Source organism: Mercenaria mercenaria, chromosome 3, assembly GCF_021730395.1.
Source record: "Mercenaria mercenaria strain notata chromosome 3, MADL_Memer_1, whole genome shotgun sequence".
NCBI classification, from domain to species: Eukaryota; Metazoa; Mollusca; class Bivalvia; order Venerida; family Veneridae; genus Mercenaria; species Mercenaria mercenaria.
Window position 1 is genome coordinate 31,672,769 of NC_069363.1, and position 26,369 is coordinate 31,699,137.

Consider the following 26,369-nt stretch of genomic DNA (forward strand, 5'->3'; position numbering starts at 1 on the left):
ATCATGACTGGTCTGTTCATAGTACCATGGTACTACATGAACATATCACTTATAAATTCCCCATATCGGTTTTGGTTTGTAAGATTTCATTTTAACTAAATGCATATGAATATGTATGATTAAAAGGGAAGATGCACACCACATGCAATCCCTGTTCAACTTTTATAATCGGTAAATCACTGGTTGTATCGCTTCAACAACAAATAAAATGCACTAAAATCAAGATCAAGGCATTCTCAGCTAACACAGAAGTCTTGTAAAAGCTTGTTTCCGTAGAACACCGGGTATATATACATTTATGTATACTTTAAAATAGTGACTAGCTTGACTATTCTTAGACTGCTCATGGCTATTGTTCTGATCCTGATGTCGTCGGCGTCCGCGGGTTCGCTGCAAGATAGGTTTTTCGTTTTCGTTTTGTTTATCTTTTGTCAATTCGCATTGCTTTAAACATCAAAAATAAAAAAAACTTAAACTGACGACAATTGATACATCAAATGAAATATGTCCCATATAAAACCCTGACGTGAACTCTATTGGATTATATTTAATAAGAGAGTTTTCTTGCCAGGCCTGGTGTCTGCATTCGGGCCGGAATTTCCAGAGATATTTTGTTTCTCATCCACCCAGTTAAGACTTTACGTGTATCGGTGCGTTTTACCAGACCCGTAAACGAACGTACGAGTGTAAACTCGTATATGAGCCAAGGTATAATTTCAATTGAAATTAATGGGAAGAACTAACCATCGGCTAGAGTGTCAAGGGACGAACGTTCGAGACCGGGTGAAAACTATTCGTATCTGTTGCGATTTTCGCCTGTCGGTGCTGTTTCAAGCTGGGAAGTTGTCTGTTACTAACAAAGATACTCTTGTACTGATTTTAATATTATTGACATTTTTATTATCATTATCATCATCATCATCTTCATAATCATCATCATCATCTTGGACTGGTCCGTTGTAGGATCAATGGTAAGATTATAACTGCCCTAAACTGTATTACGTAAATACTGTTGAAAACAGGCGCTCTGAATCCAACAAACAAACATAATATTCATCAAAACCATTCTACAGGGTGCCTAACTTTGAGACGTTTGCAGTAATAAGTGTAATATGATCATTGCAAATTGTCACTAAATGGTGGTTATTTGTACCAAAGTATTTGGAAATCTGACTAAAGCGAGTTATGATCTGGACACAAACGTATATATTACAACAAAATAACAAAACAAATCTTAGTTCAAAGCTGTGACCTTGATCTTGGATATAGCAACATGGATCATGATCGCTACAAACCTTCTATCCATGCTGATCATTTTTACCAAATAATTTGAAATCTAATTATGCATGGGCAAGTTATACCAAGGACAAGAACTTATATATAACTGCACGAACGCACAAACTCCGCTATTTCACGGCGTGATTATAATAAAAGAAGGCCTATTACCTCTGAGGCGGGCTCAGTGGGGTGAGGGTAATAAAACATAAAGTGTAATTTCTTAAAATCTCATAGACATTAGTCCGCAGCACAAGATCGGCCCCTAGACTTAAGGCTAACGACTCCGTCCATGACAAGTTATATATAATTTGTCCCACGACATAGCAACTTCCTGTTTGTCACCCAACTTGAAACAGCTCTGGATAACGAAAGATAGCTACACATGTTGACGCCACCGGGTTCGAACCAGTGACCTCAGCCTGTAGGTCTACAATTCAGCTAGTCGAGGTAACAGTAGAAGTAGCTGAAGTTGTAATCATATTATAGTGGTAGTGGCAGTGGATGCAGAAATGATAATAAGAATTGAGCCACGTCACGGGAAAATTGGCATTCGGACATTTTCGTGAATTTCCGAAAAGTCTATATTCAGAATAACCTGTGCATTTATGCATCTAAATTAGGGTCAAAAAATTCCATATTCAGGTAAAATAAGCCTTCTTTGAAATAACAGCGAACGGTGTGTTCCCGTGATCAGACTGCGTGGATGTGCAGGATGATCTGGGCCTGATTTGGGCCCACAATGGTTGCAAAGCCTCGAAGATTCCCGAAGGCCCATTTTCTCATGATGCGGCTCAAATAATCTATGACGTCGATGACGACGAACTTGTGATGGTGCTTATGGCAGTCATTTAATGATGTTGCGATGGCAACCGACTGATTGAACATTTGCAGTATAAAACTCAACATGATTCATATGTGCTTCTCATGTCAACCCCCATGTTGGACAAACACATTCGTAACACATTTTACCTGTTACGAATGCGATCGCATACGTACGAAATCTGTTACAAATGTGATCTGTTACAAATGTGATCTGTTACGAATGTGGTCCTACATGTGTCTCAAAAAGTATTTAACTTAGTCATAAAACATTAGGGGATCGTTATATAGCATATGAAGTTGCGCACCTTTTGGTCTGTTTGGGTAAATGCATAATAAAGTGCTTGTGTTGCATAAGAATTCACGTAGAGTCATGAAATCATGTAGAAATATTATCCAATATGTGAATTACTGCACCTAAGATTTTTTTTAGTTTTTAGCTTACCTGAGCCATGGTGAGCTTTTGTGACCGCTCAGTGTCCGTCGTCCGTCATCAGTCATCCGTCGTCCGTCGTGGGTCCGTCAACAAAAAAAATCTTCTTAAAAACCACTGGGCAGAATAAAAGTTTGGGTAGCTCCCTTTCAAAATTTTTCATCTTTTGTCCAAACTGCAAGGCGTAGAGCCTTGACATTTGGCATGTGACATCATCTAATACTCCTCTATTTGTGTTCTTGGGTGAAAAGAGGCCCCGCCCCGGTGGTCACACGTTTTACATAGACTTATATAGGAAAAAATAGTCATAAAACATGAGAGGTTTTGCACCGGGTGTTCTCTTTGGGATTTTACTCAGCTAGACCAGACTTATGGTCCTTCACTATGTGAAAAATGAAAGTGAAAATGCACATAAAGTTCTTAAAAGTTTGTATTGCAAACATCCTAAAATATTTCACATTGAGTCATAAAACCATGTACAGTGGCAGGAGTAGTGGGGTGGGGGGAACCTGAGTCCTATGGACACACATCTTGTTCTGTTCTGTTCTGTTCATTCTGTTCTGTTCTGTTCTGTTCTGTCCTGTCCTGTCCTGTCCTGTCCTGTCCTGTTCTGCTCGGCTCGGCTCAGCTCGGCTCGGCTCTCTTTTAAAGTTCACTTTAGCATGGCTACAGCGTATGTGTGCTTTTTAGTGGCTGTAGCTTTGCTTCGGTAAATGGAATTTTGAAGAATAATTCTGTTTGAATATTTCCGTCGCTTTACATACCTAGAAGTGCGTATTTGTATATAAGATCATGATTTTTAAACGTATACCTAAATGTTGTACAATTTGGAGAAAAGACTTTCCTCGGCCATTGTTTGCTCCAAGTATGACAGAGTGGAATAGACCTGGAAAGTTCCTACTCCAAACTGTACTTTTTGGTACATGTGTATACACTACAGATTTCTGTAGACAGAGTGTGTGGTTTCCACTGAAGCAATCCAAGTATATTTTTATGGAGGCAAGTGCTATTGTTCGACATCATCACTCACATCATATGAGGCAAGGGTCATAACTCTTGCACCAAATTTCATGAATTAGCCCCCTTTTTACATAAAATTTCAGGTTAAAGTTTTATGCACTTCGCTATCTGTTATGACCAAACAGATTTGATTCAAACTTAAAATAATTGTAGCACATCATCACTCGCATCATATGACACAAGGGCAATAACTCTGGCACCAATATTTCATGAATTATGCCCCTTTTTTACTTAGAATTTCAGGTTAATGTTGGTGCACCTTTACTTTATCTGTGTTATTACTTAATAAATTTGATTCAAACTTAAAATATTTTTTTTCCATTGTCGTCCTCATCATATGACACAATGTCCATAATTCAGGCAAAAATATTTAGTGACTTATGTCAATTTTTTACTTAAAATTCCAGTTTAATTTTAATGCTTTTTCACTATATTTCTGTTGTTAGTAAATGGATTTTATTCAAACTTAAAACGGTGGTTCCACTTGGTCACCAACATCATATGACACAATGTTCATGATACTGGCACCAAAATGCTATGAGTTATACCCCCTTTTACTAGAATTTCATGTTCAAGTTGTGATGGACTTCTGTTCTATCTCACTTATTTCATTAAAATTTCAAATAGTTATTCCACACTATTAGCCACATGATAATATACAATGCCCTGGTGCATTCCTTTTGCAGAAATTCCCATGAATTATGTCCCCTTTATACTAATTTAATGTTGTAATACACTTTTCTATCCCTGCTAAACTCAGACTGTTACGTTTCACACAGACGTGAGCTTTTGTCCAATATATCTTCATCCACATTGGAGTAATCAAACACTTCAGTGACAACTCCAGCTTCCTCACATGTGCCCAGTTAGGGTATGTGGCAACGTTAAATGTCGCAACGCCTCTAAATGTCGCAACCACCGTTATATCTCGCAACCACCGCTAAATGTCGCAAAATCGTCTGCCATTAAATGTCGCACCTTTAACGTTAAATGTCGCAAAAATTTGCCCACCGTTATATGTCGCATCTCCAACGCTAAATGTCGCACAGCAAAATAAGGTAAGTTAAACAGTCTTTACAACTTAGAGATAAGATTGGGTAATGCGTGCTTGCATGCATCAGTATGCAATGTGTTGATTTGGGAACCGCTGAAATGACCTTTCACTCTAATCTGCATGTTTGCTTTTCAGTGGTCCCGCACCATACATACGTTATATATTCTATATCTAAAGGTTTGAGCACTAACGTAGTACTCGCCACAGTACTAAATTCATTTCAGGTCTGAACTATGTAATTCTATGGAGTCTATGAGATATTAAGCTCGCGCTGCGTATTGTCGCGCGTTGTATCGCATGTCTTGAGTCGACCTGAATTTCGTTACACAACAGCGCGGGGGACCAGAAATTGTTGATTGAGGAGGGGGGAGGGGGTGGGGTCACCAATTTAAAACAAAAGCTTCACCGGCGACGAACGGTAGGTACGAGGTTCCTCTATCCGTATTAGTGGAAAAGTTTTTTATGTACAGGTATGAAATGCTGGCCTGTGGTGCATTTTTGTCTTCTTTTTTTTTTGAGGTACGTGCTAGAGGGGCACTCCCCTTATTTTAGGTGGTTAGGGTCTTTTCCCCTTGACAATTTTGAAATACAGGTATGGAATGCTGGACTTTTATTGCATTTTCTGTTCAAAATTTCGGTGTATGGGAGAGGTTATCCCTGCCATTTTTGAGGGCTCATGGGCTCTCCCCGGGAAAGTTTGAAAAACAGGTATAAAATGGTTGCCTCTGATGTATTTTTGTCTTAATTTTAAGGTACTGGAGGGGTACTCTCCTCATTTTAAGGGGTCAAGGGTTCTTCCCCTTGGGGAATTTTGAAATATAAGTATAAAATGTTCGTCTCTGGGGCGTTTTGGGTCTACATTTTGAGAAAATATTATTTCCAAAATAGTCGGGCGCAATTTAGATGAGTATTAGTCACTACTAAGCCAACTAGGGTGGGGTTAGGGATTGGGGATCGACTCGGGCCGCAATCCAGGCCTGTTACACAACAGAATGTTTAACTACGCGACACGAAGACTGTAACTGTGTTTAGTACCAGCTGTAGAAAACGAAGATTTTCTATTAACCAGCCATGGATTCTATTTTTTTGTTTGGATGTTTACATTTAAAGTCATAAGGTGACTATCAAGTTTCAATGGTGGAGAAAGATCCTATGTGGCCCTCTGTACATTCTTTCAGTTAAAGCGGGAATTTTGATATTATTTTACTTTTAGTCTCTTAAAATACCCCCACCCCTCTCTCCCCACCCCACCCAACCCCAACCCCTTCAGAAATGTAAATATTTATATTTTCTATTAATTTTCTTGGTGCTGTGTGTTTGTGTCTTAGATTTTCTGTTTCGTTATTCAACCCGTCCCCCACCCAAACCCAAGCCCCACAAACATACAACATCACTACCAAATCGTATTTAGTTACAAGAAACCTCGGAATATTTCTGTCCTAAAACACTGGCCCTATTACAAAATAATAAATATTTTTCTTGCGTGACTGTTCAAGCAAGGTGTGGAACTCAGGTGAGCGATCTAGGGCCAACAAGGCCCGCTTGTTGCTATACGTAACAGCACTTATCATTAAGATAATTATTTGTAAATAAAACTACATAAACCTGTTAATTTTTCTTCCCTCAAAAAAGTAAATATACACAAGGAATTGATAGTCACAGTGACAAATAGAAAGTGCGACATTTAGCGTTGGTTTTGCGACATATAACGGTGGGAAAATTTTTGCGTTATTTAACGTTAAAGCTGCGACATTTAGCGGCGACAATTTTGCGACATTTAGCGGTAGTTGCGACATTTAACGTCAACCTTGCGACATTTAACGGTGGTTGCGACATTTAGAGGCGTTGCGACATTTAACGTTGCCACAATGTGGTAGTGCACACACAATTTCGTCAGGATCTCTTTATTAACTCCAGAGTTATTGCCCTCTAATTGTTTAAAAATCCACATATTTGTACATATCAAACTATAATAAATTGGTAGAATTTCATTTAACTTCTTTCATTTTTAGCTCGACTATACGAAGAATAAGGAGAGCTATCCTACTCGCCCCGACGTCGGCGTCGGCGCCTTTCCGCGTCCCCACCTTGGCTAAAGTTTTTTTACACTTTCTCTTTTTTAACATATCTCTGTAATTACTTGATGGATTTGATTCAAACTTGAAATACTTATTCCTCATCATCATCCACATCATCTGACATAAGGGCCATAACTCTGGCACCAGTATTTCATGAATTATCCCCCCTTTTCACTTAGATTTTCAGGTTAAAGTTTTGATGCACTTTCACTCTATCTCTGTTATTACTGAATGGATTTGATTCAAAGTTAAAATAGTTGTTCAACATCATCACTCACATCATATGACACAAGATGCATAACTCTGGCACCATTTTTTCATGAATTATTCCCCCTTTTTACTTAGAATTTTGTATTAAAGTTTTGATGCACTTTCACTCTACCTCTGTTATAACTGAATCGATTTGATTCAAACTTAAAATAGTTGTTTAACATCATTACCCTTATCATATGACACAAGGTACATAACTCTGGGGCCAATTTTTCATGAATTATTTCCCCTTTTTACTTAGAATTTTAGGTTAAAGTTTTGATGCACTTTCACTCTGTCTCTGTTATTACTGAATGGATTTGATTCAAACTTAAAATAGTTGTTTAACATCATCATCCACACCATATGACGCAAGGTGCATAACTTTGGCACCAGTTTTTCATTAATTATTCCCCCTTTTTACTTAGAATTTTGTATTAAAGTTTTGATGCACTTTCACTCTGTCTCTGTTATTACTGAATGGATTTGATTCAAACTTAAAATAGTTTTAAAACATCATCACCCACACCATATGACACAAGGTGCATAACTCTTGCACCAATATTTAATGAATTATGCCCCTTTTTGCTTAGGATATACATAGTGTTTTGATACATTTTATCTTTACCTCTCTTATTACTTTAAGTTGATAGTTTTGACACAGGCTCAGGCTATTGTGCAATATCTTCATCCACAGTTGGAGTCATTAAACACTCCAGTGACAGCTCTAGTTTCCTCAGATGTGCCCAGTTTCACTTTCCAGCATCGAAATAGTCGAGCGCGCTGTCTCCTGTGACAGCTTTTGTTAGCTCGACTATTCGAAGAATAGGGGAGCTATCCTACTCGCCCCGGCGTGAGCGTTAACGTGAGCGTCACACAAATGTTAAAGTTTGCGTACCACCTCAAATATTTTCAAAGTCCATTGAGATATTGCTTTCATATTTTGCACACTTATTTACCATCATGACCCTACTCTGTAAAAAGGAGGAAGCAACTGTATCAAGAATTTTGACTAAATTATGGCCCATTTTCAACTTAGCATATGCTTGTTGTTATGTTAAAGTTTTACTCATTGCTTATATTATACTATCAAGCACTGAGAATAGTCGAGCGCGCTGTCCACTGACAGCTCTTGTTTAGCTCGACTATTCGAAGAATAGTCTAGCTATTCTACTCACTTTGGCGTCGGCGTCGGCATCAGACCTTGATTAAGTTTTTGCATGCAAGTACATGTACATACAGCTGTAATTTAAAGGCATATAGCTTTGAAACTTATTTTTTCTTTTTCTAGATCAATTACCAACCTCATTGGGTCAATTCCATAACTCTGACATGTATTCTGAGGAAATTATGCCCCCTTTTGGACTTAGAAAATTCTAGTTAAAGTTTTACGAGCAAGTTTCTATCTCCAAAACTAATGCAGATATTGAATTGAAACTACACATGTGCTTTCGGGGTTATAAATCTAGTTGATAGCACCAAGTCCCATAACTCTGACCTTCATTTTAGCCAAATTATGCCCCCACTTGGACTTAGAAAATCCTGGTTAAAGTTTTGCGTGCAAGTACATACAGCTATAACTAAAAGGCATATAGATTTGAAACTTATTTTTCTTTTTTTAGATAAATTACCAATCTCACTGGGTCAAGTTCCATAACTCTGACATTTTTGGGGCAAATTATGCCCCCTTTTGGACTTTAAATCGTGTTTAAAGTTTTACATGAAAGTTACTATCTCCAAAACTAATGCAGATATTAAATTGAAACATAATATCTGTCTTTGGGGTTATAAAACTAGTTGATATCATCAAGTCCCATAACTCCGACCTGCATTTTAGCCAAATTATGCCCCCTTTTGAACTTAGACAATCCTGGTTAAAGTTTTGCGTGCAAGTACATACAGATATTACTTAAAGGCATATAGGTTTGAAACTTATTTTTTCATTTTCTATATCAGTTACCAACCTAGTTAAAAATTAGTTGATAGCATCAAGTCCCATAACTCTAATATGCATTTTGGTCAAGTTATGTCCCCTTTTGAACTTAAAACTCTTTTGATGTTTAAAAAACATTTTGGGTAATATTTTCCTGCTTCTGGGACAACATTTCGAATAGTCGAGCTTGGCTGTTTTACGGACAGCTCTTATTCCATGAACATTTATTATCATGTGAAATTGTGTACCCCCGGGCACCCCTAACGCCCTGGTCACACCCCCTCCCCCCAATTTTTTATTTCTTTTTAGCTCATCTGATTTTTTAGAAAAAAAAGATGCAAAGTTGTACCGTTCCCCCACCTCGCTCTCCACCCATCATCCCCACCACCCCACTCATGCATCCATCCCCCCTCTTCCAACAGTTTTTTTTTATATTTTCCATCAATGTTTATAATTGACATGTGAAGTTTTGTAACCTCATCTGGTCATCAATCCCCCCCCCCCCCCCCCCCCCCCAAAAAAAAAAAATAATGTCTATTTTCCATACCTTTTTAGCTCAACACCAGACTTTTGGGGGGAAAATGAGTTATTGTCATTTGATCGGCGTCGGCGTAAGCGTTGCCTGGTTAAGTTTGATGTTTAGGTCAACACTAGCAACACTTGTTCGCCATCAATAGTTGACTCTCTTCAGCAAGAAACATAACTCCATCCTGCTTTTTGCAAGAATAATGGCCCTTTTGGACTTAGAAAATATCAGATTTATTGGTTAAGTTTTATGTTTAGGTCTGCTTTTCTCCTACACAATCAAAGCTATCGCTTTGAAACTTGCAACACTTGTTCACCATCAGCAGCTAAATCTGTACAACAAGAAACATAACTCCATCCTGCTTTTTTGTAAGAATTATGGCCACTTTAAATTTTAGACTTAGAAAATCAGGTTTCTTAGTTAAGTTTTGTGTTTGTCAGTTTTTCTCCTAAACTATCAAAGCTATTGCTTTAAAACTTGCAACACTTGTTTGCCATTGAAAGCTGACTATATACAGCAAGAAACATAACTCTATCCTGCTTTTTACAAGAATTATGGTCACTCTTTGACTTAAAAAATTTCAGATTTCTTGGTTAAGTTTTATGTTCAGGTCAACGTTTCTCCTTAACGGTCAAAGCTATTGCTTCGAAACTTGGAGCAGTTATTCGCCATCAAAAGCTGCAAACCCATAAATCTACATTGTTTGCTTTTTTGCAAGAATTATGGCCCCTTTTGGACTTAAAAAATATCGGATTTCTTGGTTAAGTTTTGCATTTAGGTCAATTTTACTACTTAACGGTCAAAGTTTTTGCTTTAAAACTTAGAACATTCATTCGCCATTAAAAGCTGACTCTGCGCAGCAAGTGCCGTAACTCTACATTGCTTTTTGCAAGAATTATGGCCCCTTTTGGACTTAGAGAATTATGGTAAAGACAATATTTCTATTATACCGGGACGAAAAAAAAAACAGATGAGTGTCTGCACCCGCAGGCGGTGCTCTTGTTAAAACATCGTTCAGAAGAGCTGCTGTTACTTCTCTTGACTGTAGTCTCTATCGGAAATTGTATGTAATATTTTAACATTTAGTGTAATATCCCTGCTTCTGGGACAACAATTCGAATAGTCGAGCATTGGCTGTCTTACGGACATCTCTTGTTTATAATATCATCATCAACACAATTGCTTCTGATTCAAAGCTGATATCGCCGGTGTGTAGATATTTTTTGTTATCGATGAAACACAGTTACTTTTTCTATAAGTCTTGCACATTATCATTTATTCATTTTGTCTGAGTGCACACGGCACTGCTCTGTTTATACAATTAACCTTATTATCCCTCGACGAAAGTCGGAGGGATATAGTTTTGACGTTGTCCGTCCGTCTGTCCTTCCGTCCGTCCGTCCAGAGCCATATCTAGGAAATGGTTGGGAATATTTATTTAAAACTTCATATACATGTTCATCACTATGAGTTCTTGCGGCCCGTTAAGTTTCAGTCAGATTGCCCAAGTAACACCAGAGTTATGGCCCTTAGAAATTTCTAGTGTTAACTATATAGGGTACTATAAATATGGCAATTTCTGCATCATAATTTTTGATATATTTGACATAGAACTATGAAACTTAAACAGAATTTAGATCACCATAATGTGGTTGTGTACACACAATTTCGTTTGGATTTATATGTAAATTAAGAGTTATTGCCCTTTAATTGTATAAAAATCCACATATTTGTACATAACAAACTTACCATTTGGTAGAATTTCATAAAAATTTCTTTCATTCTTTCCCATGAAAATTTATTGTAAACATGTGAAGTTTTGTACCCACACCTGGTCACCCCCTTACCTTGATTACATCCCTCCCTATCCCCCTTCCGACCAACCCCCCCCCCCCACCCACCCCAAAAAAAAAAAAAATAAAAAATCCTTCTTTAAATTTTTTTAAACAAACTTCATATACATGTTCACCACTATAAGGTTATGTGACCCATCAAGTTTCAGACATATTGCCCAAGTAACGCCAGAGATATGGCCCTTAGAAGTTTCCAGTGTTAACTATATAGGGTACTATAGATCTATAGATATGGCAATTTCTGCATCATTACTTTTGATATATTTGACCTTGAACTATGAAACTTTAACAGAATTTAGAGCACTATAATGTGGTTGTGCACACACAATTTCGAACGAGTTTCTTTTGTAACTTTAGAGTTATTGCCTTTTAATTTTCTAAAAATCCACATATTTGTACATAACAAATTTACCATTTGGCAGAATTTCATTAAATTTCTTTCATTCTTTTCTGTGAACATTTATTATAAACATGTGAAGTTGCGCACCCACACCTGGTCACCCACTTGCCTTGGTCACACCCCCCTCCCCCCACCCCCTCCAAAAAAAAAAGATTTTTTTTTTTCATTTCTTATTTTTCGATTTTTATCAAACCTTCCATGATTATTTATCAACATGCAAGTTGTACCATTCCCCTATCTCACTCCTCCACCCATCATGCCCACCACTGATCATGCATTCCTCTGCCCCCCCCCCCCCAAACCAAACTTTCACCCCTTTTACCCTTTTTTTTCATTTTTATAATTTTCCATCAATATTTATAATCAACATATGTAATTTTGGTTTACTTTTTTTTTTCCCTTCCAATTCCACCGCACCCACACCTCCTAAAAAAATAAATAATTATTATATTAAGTTGTGACTGCAAAAAACCTTGTCCTCAGCCATGTTTCAAGATATCTTACCTGTGTTTCTCTTACGAACATCTGTTCTTTTAAGTTCAAATGTACATGTTAATACAGCAACACCTGGTGCCAAACCACACAAAGAACCATATTATTGTTCCAGTTAAAACTTCAATCTCACCATTTCAATTAACTGCATTTAATTTTAAAAGCTAAGCTTACTACAGTAAGTCTATCCCATTCAAAATAAATTCTTAAGTCAGGATCAAAGTATCATACATCTATTATGTACTCTTTTATTAAACATTTGTTTTCTGTTAAATTGATTTTGACTAATGAAATTATTTGCTTCTTATTAACATCCTTAACTTTTTGCTGGATATATTTTTTTGCCATTCCTCACCACAAACCCTTTCGGCGGGGGATACCAATTCATCGAATTTACTTGTTCAAAATAAACTACTACTCTCGCACGGTATTTGTAACAATAGTTACAATAACATGTTAAATGTCACTATTGAGAAAAGGGGAATCGGGTAGTGAAACCATTATCTATGGAAGCCCTGGAGGGACAATTGATTTCCGTACTTCCCACTTCTGACTTCTAACTTTTGCACTTCTCACTTCCAACTTCTTGACTTCCTACTTCCTACTTCTAACTTCCACACTTCTGACTTCTAACCTCCGCATTTCTGACTTCCAACTTACCGACTTATGACTTCTGATTTCCAACTTCCACACTTCTTACTTCCGACTTCTTGACTTCTTACTTCCTTCTTCTAACTTCCGCACTTCTGACTTTCAACTTCCTGACTTCTTACTTCCGACTTCCAACTTCCACACCTCTTACTTCCGACTTCCTAAGAGGGAAAGTTGGAAGTCAGAAGTGCGGAAGTCGGAAGTCAGGAAGTTAGAAATCAGAAGTGTGGAAGCTAGAAGTCACAAGTGCGGAAGTTAGAAAAGGGAAGTAAGAAGTCAAGAAGTCGGAAGTAAGAAGTGTGGAAGTTGGAAATCAGAAGTCGAATGTCAGGAAGTTGGAAATTCAGAAGTGCGAAAGTTAGAAGTCAAAAAGTCGGAAGTAAGAAGTGTGGAAGTTAGAAGTCAGAAGTGCGAAAGTTAGAAGTCAGAAGTAGGAAGTACGGAAATCAATTGTCCCTCCAGGGCTTCCATAATTATCCGTGACAACATAGTTGTACTAATTTTGAATCGTATTGACTACAAAGAAAACACTGAATTACCATGATAAACCTAAATTACCAATAAAGACATAATCGACTTTTCCGATAATGTTTTCGTTATCGTTCTCTATCTATAGACTAAAATGAATAAATAATGATAATTATGTTTTTGAAAAGTAGAGTTTATTGTATATTGAAATATAACTCCGCAATTAAAAACTAGTTTCCTTTGAACTAATTGAATAGTACACATGGCTGTAGATTGCCTAACAGTGTTATAAGGGTGTAGGATCGTTTCTTTTCTACCGTTAGGAATTTTTCATACTCTCTGAACTTAAAGAACATATAGTTTCTAAGACAAACAAGAAAAGAAAAAGCACAGGTCACCAAACTTGTTTGAATTTTATAGTGAGCATTTCTGAAATTTTGTAAAATTGAAAAAACGGTGGCAAGGTTACTATAAATACAATACAAGGTGATATCAGTACTATTTAAGCATAAATGTCACAAACAAATCTCTTTCATTTTAACATGTTGACATAATTGTCCAACCCACTTTATTTTCAATGGTAAACAAATGTATTTTAATCTACAAAAAAAATCTGACGTTATAGTTTTAAAAATATTTTGCAGCTTTAATGACACCCAAAATGGAACGAAGGGTTGGGTCATCGTTCATCTAAGAGATTTATTTAGAGAAAAAAAACGTTGAAAATCTGGTTAATTTTAATATTTTTAGTTCTATATTTCCACTGGCACTAGAACCGCAAATTTAGCTTTGAGTGGTCTATTTTCATAAATATGTGCATTATTTTTCAATTTATAAAGAAATATAAAAGAAATGGTGCCTTATTATATATTACGTCCCACCCTCTGTTCTTATATTAAAATCATGTAATGAACGGAATCCGACATCGCTCCGTTTCGCCGGTCATAACTTTCCGTAGAAATAAGCTATCGCTGATACTCATGTACCGTCGGAAGGTCTTACATTTATTTAACAATGACAACAAGAAATCCCACCCAAAGAATGCTATTTTTGCAGAAATCAAGCGAATTTTATCGCTTTCGGAATTATTTACATCTCGATCACCCATCAACTTCCGCTTTTACCAAGTGCGAGCGATCTCATTGGACGGAACAAAAAGAGTCAAATGGCGCGATATTTGAATGTAAAAATCCAAACAAACCAGAACAGTATATTTTTCTGTATAACTTCTTCTGGAAAAAGTCATGAATGAGAAAATATCTAGAACGATTTGTCCAACAGAAATAGTATAGTGGTATCCTGCTTTTATGAACAAAATAATATAATTTTTCAATTTGATTTGCCGTGGTACTAAGATGTAATTGATTGGGCAAATCAAATTGAAAAATTATATTATTTTATTCATAAAAGCAGGATACCACTATACTATTTCTGTTGGACAAATCGTTCTGGATATTTTCTCATTCATGACTTTTTCCAAAAGAAGTTATACAGAAAAATATACTGTTCTGGTTTGTTTGGATTTTTTACATTCAAATATCGCGCCATTTGACTCTTTTTGTTCCGTCCAATGAGATCGCTCGCACTTGGTAAAAGCGGAAGTTGATGGGTGATCGAGATGTAAATAATTCCGAAAGCGATAAAATTCGCTTGATTTCTGCAAAAATAGCATTCTTTGGTGGGGATTTCTTGTTGTCATTGTTAAATAAATGTAAGACCTTCCGATCGGTACATGAGTATCAGCGATAGCTTATTTCTACGGAAAGTTATGACCGGCGAAACGGAGCTATGTCGGATTCCGTTCATTACCATGTTTTAATATAAGAACAGAGGGTGGGACGTAATATATAATAAGGCACCATTTCTTTTATATTTCTTTATAAATTGAAAAATAATGCACATATTTATGAAAATAGACCACTCAAAGCTAAATTTGCGGTTCTAGTGCCAGTGTATATTTCTTAGATAATATAAAGTGCTATTTTAAAAAGTAGCTTATCATTAGTATAATATATTAGTCAGATAAATATCAGAACCAACCTGATCTACATTAATAGATATTGGAAATTACCGACCCTACCCTATTCTACGTCTTACATCAATTTTAGGCAATGCCAGCCAAAAATAAGGGCGATTTTTTTCGCAGCAAGTAGGCTAGAATCTTTTTAAACCACATTATTAGCCATATTTTAATTATATAGCTTTATGTTCTGGCAAAAAAAGTTCTAAAAAAAATTCGAAGAAACATTTTTTCAAAATGGCGGATATCCCGAAAAAAAAAACGCTCGTACATCCTTTAACATCAGGTACATGGTTGATTAGTTTGAGCTCCAACTAAAGAACTGGTACTCCTCAGGAAGAACAAAAAGTGATTGATGAAAACGTGCTCATTGATGAACGGACCTGATATTCAAGCTCAGTTTTATAGGTTGCGCAGTATAAATATACAGAATTCCTTGTTTTAAGGATTGATCTAAAATGCGCCAACTATCTTTTTAGCTCATCTGATTTTTTGAAAAAAAATGATGAGTTATTGTCATCACTTGAGCGGTTGTCGGCGTCGGCGTCGGTGTCGGCGTCGGCGTCGGCGTCTGCGTCGGCGTTGCCTGGTTAAGTTTTATGTTTAGGTCAGCTTTTCTCCTAAACTATCAAAGCTATTGCTTTGAAACTTGGAATACTTGTTCACCATCATAAGCTGACCCTGTATAGCAAGAAACATAACTCCATCTTGCTTTTTGCAAGATTTATGGCCCCTTTTGTACTTAGAATATATCAGATTTCCTGGTTAAGTTTTATGTTTAGGTCAACTTTTCTCCCAAACTGTCAAAGCTATTGCTTTGAAACTTGGAATACTTGTTCACCATCATAAGCTGACCCTGTACAGCAAGAAACATAACTCCATCTTGCTTTTTGCAAGATTTATTGCCCCCTTTGGACTTAGAAAATCAGTTTTCTTGGTTAAGTTTTATGTTTAGGTCAGCTTTTATCCTAAACTATCAAAGCTATTGCTTTAAAACTTGCAACACTTGTTCACCATCATAAGTTGACCCTGTACAGCAAGAAACATAACTCCATCCTGCTTTTTGCAAGATTTATGGCCCCTTTTGGACTTAGAAAATATCAGATTTCTTGGTTAAGTTTTATGTTTAGGTCAACTTTTTCTCTTAAACTATCAAAGCTATTGCTTTGAAACTTGCAACACTTGTTCACCATCATAAGCTGACCCTGTACAGCAAGCAGCGTAACTCCATCCTGATTTTTGCAATAATTATTGCCCCTTTTGGACTTAGAAAATCATTTTCTTGGTTGAGTATTATGTTTAAGTCAACTTTTCTCATAAACTATCAAAGCTATTGCTTTAAAACTTGCAACAGTTTTTCACCATCATAAGTGGACACTGTACATCAAGAAACATAACTCTATCCTGCTTTTTGCAAGAATGATGGCCCTTTTTAGACTTAGAAAATCATGGGTAGGACAATATTTCTATTACACAAAAAAAATCAGATGAGCGTCAACACCCGCAAGGCGGTGCTCTTGTTTAACCCTTAACCTGCTAAATTGCTGTAATGAACATGTCAGTCTTTCAATTTGGACAGTACCATTAACTGTTTAAAAGGGGTGCATACCAAAATGATACTGAATGGCGAACAGTGCAGATCTTGAGCAGACTGCACGAGTGTGCAGGCTGATCATGATTTGCACTGGCCGCAAAGGTAGAATCAATCGTGTCCAGCATGATAAGCGTTAAAGGTAGTTCATGTTTTATATTATAATATTTATTCTATCAAATGAATTTTTATGATTAATTCAAACTTGGGGGTAATACGCGTTCATTAATAAAAAAAGGGAGATATTCGTAATGGGTTTGTGGGAGTTGTAAATGTTATGTTATGATATATATATATATATATATATATATATATATATATATATATATATATATATATATATATATATATATATATATAGTTAACACGGGTGGTAAACACGCAATCCAATTCCCGCTGGGAATACGCTTAAAATGGGTTGCGCAATGTCCGGTGCTGGTGTTGTGCGTAAAAAAAAGACGAAATTGAGGTATGTTAAGTTATGCTTAATATGAGACAAGAATAAATTTCCTCGAAAAAAGCAAAATGCAATTCGACACAAATATGATAATACATCATATGTGTAAAATATCTGGTTTGTAATTTATGATTCGGCTCTATTATCACAAAAACTCAGGCGACACGAAACGTGAAAAAAGTATGAAATCAACAACAATAGAAGTTTCTGACCTCATATGTCTAATCTGAGGACATCTGATGCTATTTATGATAACTCAACTATTATAAAGTAACGAATATCAAAATTATTTGCTTCAAATCCTGCTTACGGGGACATAATTGACAAAAAAAAAAACCCATCGGGAATGGGGTTGCGCACCGGGAATGGAGTTGCTCTATACATCATAGTGTATATAATATATAGGCGCAACTCCATTCCCGGGGCGCAACCCCATTCCCGATTATCTTTTGCCAATCTTTCCCCCAAAAGCAACATTTTATTCAAGTGTATGTAATATTCATGACTGTTTTACACGTGTTTGGTCATTAGAAGCGTCACATTTCCAGAAAGAAGGCACAAGAGTTAGAAAATATGCATTTTTCATAATTCCATGCTTTTTTGGCAGTTCGAGCCAGCAGAGTTTTCGTGATAACAGTGCTGATTCCTAATTTAATAAGTTGGTTTTTCACACATATGATCTTTATTCATTTTTGTGTCGAATATCATTTTGCTTTTTTTCGAAAACACTCGTAATTATGTCATTATCTACAAAAACAAAAACCCACCTACTCGATTTTGTATAATATTGATGCGCAACACCAGCACCGGAAGTCGCGCTACCCATTTTTAGCGTCTTCCCAGTGGGGATTGGATTGCGCGTTTACCACCCGTGGTTAAGCCCGAAAAACTTTGTGGAAGGTAAAGTTTTACACAAACTATGAGTCTTTCTACTGATTGTCAAAGTATCATAAATGACATAAATTAATGACAAAGTATTAACAAATGCAGGTTAGCGAGGCATTTAGGTTGTGTTGTTTTGCGATTTCACAGGTTGCCATGGTAATAAAGATGAAAGACAATACATACAGAACATTGACGGGGTGTTTTTTAAATTGGAGCATGTAGGGCATGTATGTTTTCTTTTTCCTTTTTGTCTGAAATGTCTAAAGGTAACACGATGATATATGTTTGTTTCTGTTCTATGTCTTTCTGTAATTTATACACTTAACAAATGCCATCATGATGGAATCGGAAACGTACGTCTACATCTACATAATGATAGAAATGGATGGTTCACATGCAGTTAGATTCTACTTCTCTATAATAATGTTCGTTTGCATTGACTTCTTTGAGCCATTTGTCTCATACAAGTGATGTTGCCATGAAAATTGTTCTTGATGCTTTGACAGCTTAAATGACAAGTGCGGTAATTACGTTTATCAAAATCATGCTTTTTATCTCTTGCATTTTAGGTTGTGTCTCAGTCGCAACGATTATAACTGAACACGGCAACGATCAAAACCGTACAAAGATGCATACAGATTGTTGATGGACGTATTTTCAGATTTGGAGCATATCGGGTATATAATGAGCCGTGCCATGAGAAAACCAACATAGTGGGTTTGCGACCAGCATGGATCCAGACCAGCCTGCGCATCCGCGCAGTCTGGTCAGGCTCCATGCTGTTCGCTAACAGTTTCTCCAATTCCAATAGACTTTAAAAGCGAACAGCATGGAGCCTGACCAGACTGCGCGGATGCGCAGGCTGGTCTGGATCCATGCTGGTCGCAAACCCACTATGTTGATTTTCTCATGGCACGGCTCATATGTTATCTTCACATTTTTTTGTCCCGAATATATAAAGGCAATACTAGTAAATTATGCTCTTACACTCGTCTAAATGCATTTTAGCTCGACGTTTTGAAAAAAAGTGAGAACTATTCTACTCACCCAGGCGTCGGCGTTATTCCTTGGTTAAAGTTTTATATGCAAGATAATATCTCAGTAGCAGTTGAATGTACTGGATTGAAACTTTACACAAAGCTTCCCAGTCATCAGACCTACTGTTATAACTATGTTAGATGACTCTTTGTTGAATATTATACAAATTGTGACCCGTTTTCTACATAGAATTTCGATTAACGTTGTTTGTAATTAACTACCAAGCTGCACCTCAGTAACAACTACTTTTATGCATTAAATTGAACTTCACACAATGTTTCACCGTCATAAAACTACTGCAATAACTAAAAGGGATAATTCTTGGTTGAATTTAATACAAAATATTACCGTTTTTAGATCGACTATTCATAGAATAGTAGAGCTATTGGACTCGCATGTGCGTCTGCGTCCACGTCGGCGTCCCGATATGGTTACGGTTTTGTATGTAAGCTGGTATCTCAGTAACCACTAGTGGGAATGGATTGAAACTTCACACACTTATTCACTGTGTTAAACTGACGTATATTGCACAGGTTCCATAACTCTGTTTTGCTGTTTTACAAAATTATGCCCCTTTTTCGACTTAAGGTTTTGTATGTAAGCTGGTATCTCAGAAACCACTTGTGGGAATGGATTGAAACTTCTCACACTTATTTACTACGACAAACTGACTTACATTGCACAGGTTCCATGACTCTGTTTTGCTTTTTTACAAAATTATGCCCCTTTTTCGACTTAGAAATTTTTGGTTAAGGTTTTGTATGTAAGCTGGTATCTCAGTACATGCTAATGAGAATGGATTGAAACTTCACACACTTGTTTATTGTCATGATATGACATGCACAAAGCAGGTCCCATTTTTCTATTCATTTTTTTGTCAAAATTATGCCCCTTTTTCGACTTTTTTTTGTTAAGTTTTTTGTATATAAGCTGGTTCTCAGTTTCCACTAATGGGAAAGGATTGAAACTTCACACACTTGTTTACTGTCATGGAGGATCAATAACTCTACTTTGCATTTTATAAAATTATGGCGCTTTTTCAACTTAGGAGCTTTTGGTTAATTTTTTATGTGTAAGCTGGTATCTCAGTACCCGCTAATGGGAATGGATTGAAACTTCACACACTTGTTCACTGTCATGAGCTGATAAGCACTATACAGGTTCCATAACCCTGCTTTGCTTTACTAAATTATGCCTCATTTTCTAATTTTGTATTCATTCAGTTGACAAGGCTGTTGAATAGTCGAGCGTTGCTGTCCTCCGACAGCTCTTGTTTATTTAAAACACTGGGTTAAAGTCTGCAGCTGTATCTCAGTAACATCTATATGTAATGAACTGAAACTTCACACAGTGCTTCTCAGTCATAAATCTATTGCAGTAACCAAGTTAGATTACTCTTGCTTGATTTTAGTTCAAAATATCCCCGTTTTTGACTTAGAAAATTCGATGAAGTTTTGCATGCAACTATCACTATTTCGGTAACAAATACATGTGTTGGATTGAAACTTCAAATCATGCTCCCCAGTCCTCAAACCTACTGGAATTGCAAATTTAGATAACTCTAAAAGTCTAATTACAAAACGAATCGAAGAACTTGAAAACTTTTTGTCGGATTATATCTGGGTACAGTTAAAAGATAAGGATAAAACAATTGTTGTAGGTAGTGTGTGTGTATAGCCCACCAAACTCACCAGTAGAATTTTGGACAAAACTTGATATTTGTCTTGAGAAAGCTTATGAAATATCTAAATATATTGTATTGTTAGGTGATGTAAACGAAGACCAACTCAATTTGTCCAATCACAAACTACGCGACCTCATGACAATCTATGATATGACGAATGCTATAAACAAACCGACCCGCGTATTAAATAATTCTTTCACTCTCCGTGACCCTATAGTAACTTCGAGTAAAATTATTTCTTATAATTCAAGTGTATATGAAACACCAAAAGATATAAGTGATCACTATGCAACTTACATTTACATTAAATTTGATTTAGCAAAATCAAGTACATACAAAATGTGGGTTTGGAATTACAACAGAGCAGACTTTATACGTTTAAATGAACTTGTTAACTCATATGACTGGTCATTTTTAAATAATGGAACAATCGATGAAGTATGTGATTTATTTCTTCAAAACTTTATCAATCTAGCAAAAGAATGTATACCTAGGAAAGAAGTTACAATAAGACCTAATGACAGACTGTGGTACGATTCTACAATAAGAAGAACTTCCCGCAAACGCGACAGACAAAAAATATGTGCAATTAAATCTAATAAAATGTATGACTGGAATTTGTATAAACAGTTAAAAAATAAGGTAAACAATCAAAAGAAACACGCAAAACAAGTTTTCTTTAACACTTTAGAATTTACTATGAATGATATATGTGCTAATAACCCACGTCAATACTGGAACATTGTTAAAATGCTGGTTAAAGATAATATAAAGTGCGACTTTATTCCTCCTTTAAAAAAAGATGACAATTCTTATGCTTTCTCTGATACGGAAAAGGCAATTGTGTTAAACAGTTATTTAATTTCCGTTTCTACCATTGATGACTCACAAGCTTTTTTACCACCATTTTCTATGAAAACGAATGCAGCATTAAGTAATATACTAATTAGTGAACAAGAGATAAGTGACATATTGCTTAATTTAATAATAAAGAAGGCTAGTGGACCAGACGAAATAAGTCACCGTATGCTTAAAGAGACAGCTGCAAGTGTTTGTAAACCATTGTGTATTATTTTCAATCGTTCTATATACATGAATGCTCTTACCCAAATTGTTGGAAAACAGCTTTTGTAATGCCGTTGTACAAAAGGGTGACCTTGACCTTTCTTCTAACTATAGACCGATTTCATTAATAAGTTGTGTTGGTAAAGTAATGGAAAGAGTTGTATTTAAACACGTTTATAATCACATGTATAGTAATAATCTTTTATATAAATATCAATCAGGTTTTATTCCGGGTCATTCCACTGTCTATCAATTAATTGACATATACCATCAGATTTGTAAGTCATTTGATGATAAAAAATCAACATGCATAGTTTTTTGTGATATTTCAAAAGCATTCGACAGAGTTTGGCACAAGAGGCTACTATTTAAATTGCGGCAATATGGAATTAACGACATTTTATACGAATGGTTTAAAAGTTATCTTGAATCCAGAAGTCAGAAAGTTTTTGTTGGTTGCTCGTATTCTGATGTTAAATATGCAAATGCTGGCGTCCCTCAAGGGTCAGTATTAGGACCTCTTTTATTTTTGATATACGTTAATGATATAGCTGAAAATCTTGAAAGTTTAACGCGTCTTTTTGCTGATGACAGTTCCTTATCTGTAACTAGTTGCGACTCAAACTATATAGAATTAACTCTCAATGAAGCCCTCAAACGGATAACAGAGTGGGCAAAACAGTGGTGAGTTACATTTAACCCAAATAAGACAGAAGTTCTTTACTGCTCTTTTACTAATAATCCTAAACCTACTTTGTATTTTGATAATGTTCAGTTAGATTTTACTCAACACCATAAACATCTTGGTCTTACATTAAGTGATGACGGTACTTGGCATGAACATATATCAAATATAACTAAATCTGTCTCAAAAATATTGGGATCAATGCGATTATTAAAATTTAAATTAAACAGGAAAACTTTAAATCAAATTTACATTTCGTACATGCGGCCTATATTAGAGTATGCCAGTGTAATTTGGGATAGTTGTACCGAATACGAAAAGGAAAATATTGAAAAATTTCAGTATGAAGCTGCAAGGTTAGTTACAGGTTTAACAAAGTCCGTTTCGATCGAAAGGTTACTACAAGGAATAGGATGGGTATCATTATCTGACCGTCGGTTGATTAAAAAACTAACTATAATGTATAAAGGAAAACACGGCGATTTACCAGACTATCTTAATACTCTCTTCCACATGAAGTTTCAGAAACTACTCCTTATAACTTAAGAAACGATAATAATTATGTTACAGTTGCAAGAAGAACAGAAATATTTTCCAAATCATTTATACCATCTGCTATTTCTGCTTGGAACAATCTAGAAATTAATATTCGAGAATCGTCCACTTTAAACGCTTTTAAGACAAGTCTCAAAGAAAAATTTAAACGTCCACAAGTTCCTTTGTTTTACTTATCTGGTGTAAGGACATTGTCTGTTTAACACGCCAGAATTAGAAACAGATGTAGTAGTTTAAATGGTGATCTTTTTAAAAATCATTTAAGAGATTCAGCTCAGTGTGAATGTGGCTATGGCATTGACGATGCTGAGCATTTCTTTTTTAAATGCAATCGTTTCCGAGATCAAAGACACCAATTATTTACATCCACACACCCCTATCATCCCCTAAGTACTAACGCATTATTATTTGGTAAAGAAGATTTAACAATGGAGGAAAATTCACAGATATTCAACGAAGTGCAAAAGTTTATAAAACTTACACAAAGGTTTAAATAATACATAATATTAACAACAGACCAAACAACATCTTACTAATATCTGACTAAATAAATCCACCATTGTTCAAAATTATATAAACGTTTAACAACTCGTGACAGTCGCAGAGACTCATGCCATCACATCGAAAGTGTTGTTTTTTTTCTTTGTATTATTCTTCTGTGTTCTGTTTTTTTTCTGTTTTCATCATGAATAAGTGCTCTCATCTTCATTACTTTTTTCTCTTATAAACACTTGTACATCCGCCATCTGTAGTGTATTATTGCTCGAGTGTATATGTTGTTATTTTTTTGTGTTCGTTTTTTCTAACTACAGCTTAAGGGAAGGACAGTCTCCAATGTTGTCAGAACTTGTTGTCCGACCCTTTTGCCCTTTGATTATGTATGTTTGAATTGTAAGTGTAATAATATATCAAAGAGCAATAAAATATGATTAAATCAAAAAGATGATAAAGACAACTATGAAATATAATGATTTGGAAATACAAGAATGAAAGTATGTCTTAGAAAATATTAGATTTTTTAAAGCGGAATGGCTAAATATCTATTTGCAAACAGCATTACACAGTTTTTGTAATAAGACGTTTGCGTAACGTCAGAAAAAAGCGGGAAAATGCGCAACGTAAAATGCCGCCCATAGCGCCATTTGAGACTTTATCACTTTTTGCGACTTCGTAGCTCGAAAACGAAGTCGGTAGTCAAGGACTTTTTTTTCGTTATTTTGCTGAGAAATGCCTTTTAAATAATTGTATAAATTTTTAAAAAATTCTATGGACCAGTAAATGCATGCTCCCAATTTATACAAGAAACGTCATTTCCGTAGAGGTCAGATTTTGGAACAACACATGCTAAGCTTTATGGCTACAATTTAGTTAATCGGAAAGAGTCAGCCTCAAACTTATCACTTAACAAACTCGCGTGCAGTCAGTGTCGCTGTGGGCTAACATTTATCTGGTAGAAGTGTATTTCATTGATTTATCAAATGATTTTCTTATGATTTTTTATGTTTGAAAAATGCACGAGAAAATGGGGGTAGGGTAAAATTTATGACAATACTGCGAAAACGAAGTCGGTGACCCCTGATTTTTATTTGCTCATTTTACAGTTAAATAAATTTATAAGATAATATTAGTTTTTTTTAAAAATTCTATGGACCAATTTTTGTACACTACTTAGTCATTCCGCACGAAAACAATAATTTCATAGAAAGATTTTGGCATGATTTTGGCATAAAATAAGCATTCCTTCAGCGAATAGCGGGAGTATGTATTTGAAAATTACATCACCGTGAAGGTTTCGACTGGCAGATTATATAAAATGGAAAAAAACAAACTTTTTAAGTAAAATGAATGTCCCGAGACTAAATTAATCGCCATGAAAACGGCAACGTCACAATTATTTCCGACTAGGCTTAAAGGTGAAATTTCAACGTCATTTCAACTTTTGCTGTTATTTACGTATGTTATCAAGGGTGCAACTTGTTTTTGAAAATCCCGTTCATTACACCTTCTTCACCTTAAATTATGGTCTGTTTTCGACCTAGAAAGTTTCGCGTATTATATTGTATCGCAGTAACGATTGAAACTGCACATTAGGCCTTTTCATAAAACAAAATACAAGGTTAAAGAGCTCTTTGGTGAAATTAATTCAAATTATGTCCTTTATTTCTCTTAGAAATTTTGTTTGCATGCTAGTAGTTGTCATAATAACACATCAATTTGTAATATATCATAATAAAATGACTCAGTTATGTCAGTTTTGCCAAAGTATAGCCCTTGTTTGACTTTAGTTGCCGAATAGTCGAGTACGCTGTCTTTTGGACAGCTCTTATGTACACTCATTTTGAAGCTTGGCTGAAATATCGTTCACTGATTTTCAGTCATTTGTCTCATGTAAGTGATGTTTCAATGAAAACATGTTTTGCAAAACAGTTTTATTGCTAAGTGAGACATTTACGTTTAACAAAATCATGTTTTCTTTCTTCGTGCATTTTAGGTTGTGGTTTAGTGTTCAACGGCAAAGATCACTGCCATACATCATGGACGATGGTGGACGAAGGTATTGACAGGTCTGAACCATAAATGGTGTGTATGTTCTCAAATTTTCTTTGTTTGGAATCTCTATAGGTCCCACTAGAAAAATTTTGTCACAGTTCTTAAAAATGCCGTCCTGTGTCTTAAACACTCAACAGGGTTTCCATTGAAACATACAGCTACATCTAGGCAACAAATAAATGAATGACCGACGGTTATACAGCAGATTTTAAGCGTATAAAGTTTGTATGTTTACTTTTTCTTTCTTGTGGCAATACTTTGATATATTTTTTCTGTTTGTACACATACCTTTCTGTATCTTTACACACAACAGGGTTACCATGGAAACTTACATACCTCTACATATTTACAATGGTATAATGGATGACCGACGTTTAAATGTATATAGAGTGTGTATGTTTACTTTCTCATTCTTTGTGACAACACTTTGATATGTTTGTTACCTGCGGCCTGAATATTGGAATGCAACAAGTACTGTAGCACATGGGGAATGGGTGATATCACGTGATTTTTTACCGATATGTGATTGGTATATCGCATTTATGGAACGCCGTTTTCGCAATATAGCTGGCGAGCTATATGATA

The 26,369-nt window shown here is 35.8% G+C and overlaps 1 long non-coding RNA gene across 5 annotated transcripts in view; it reads left to right on the plus strand.

The window, feature by feature from the left end:
* LOC123525164 (uncharacterized) overlaps positions 1 to 26,369 on the plus strand; it is a 37,502-nt gene that overhangs the window by 3,604 nt on the left and 7,529 nt on the right. For all 5 annotated transcript variants that reach the window (XR_008370138.1, XR_008370136.1, XR_008370139.1 and 2 more), the window contains exons 2-4: positions 18,355 to 18,434; positions 18,777 to 18,884; positions 25,726 to 25,814. This is a non-coding gene — a long non-coding RNA (uncharacterized LOC123525164). The remainder of the gene's footprint in view (positions 1 to 18,354; positions 18,435 to 18,776; positions 18,885 to 25,725; positions 25,815 to 26,369) is intronic.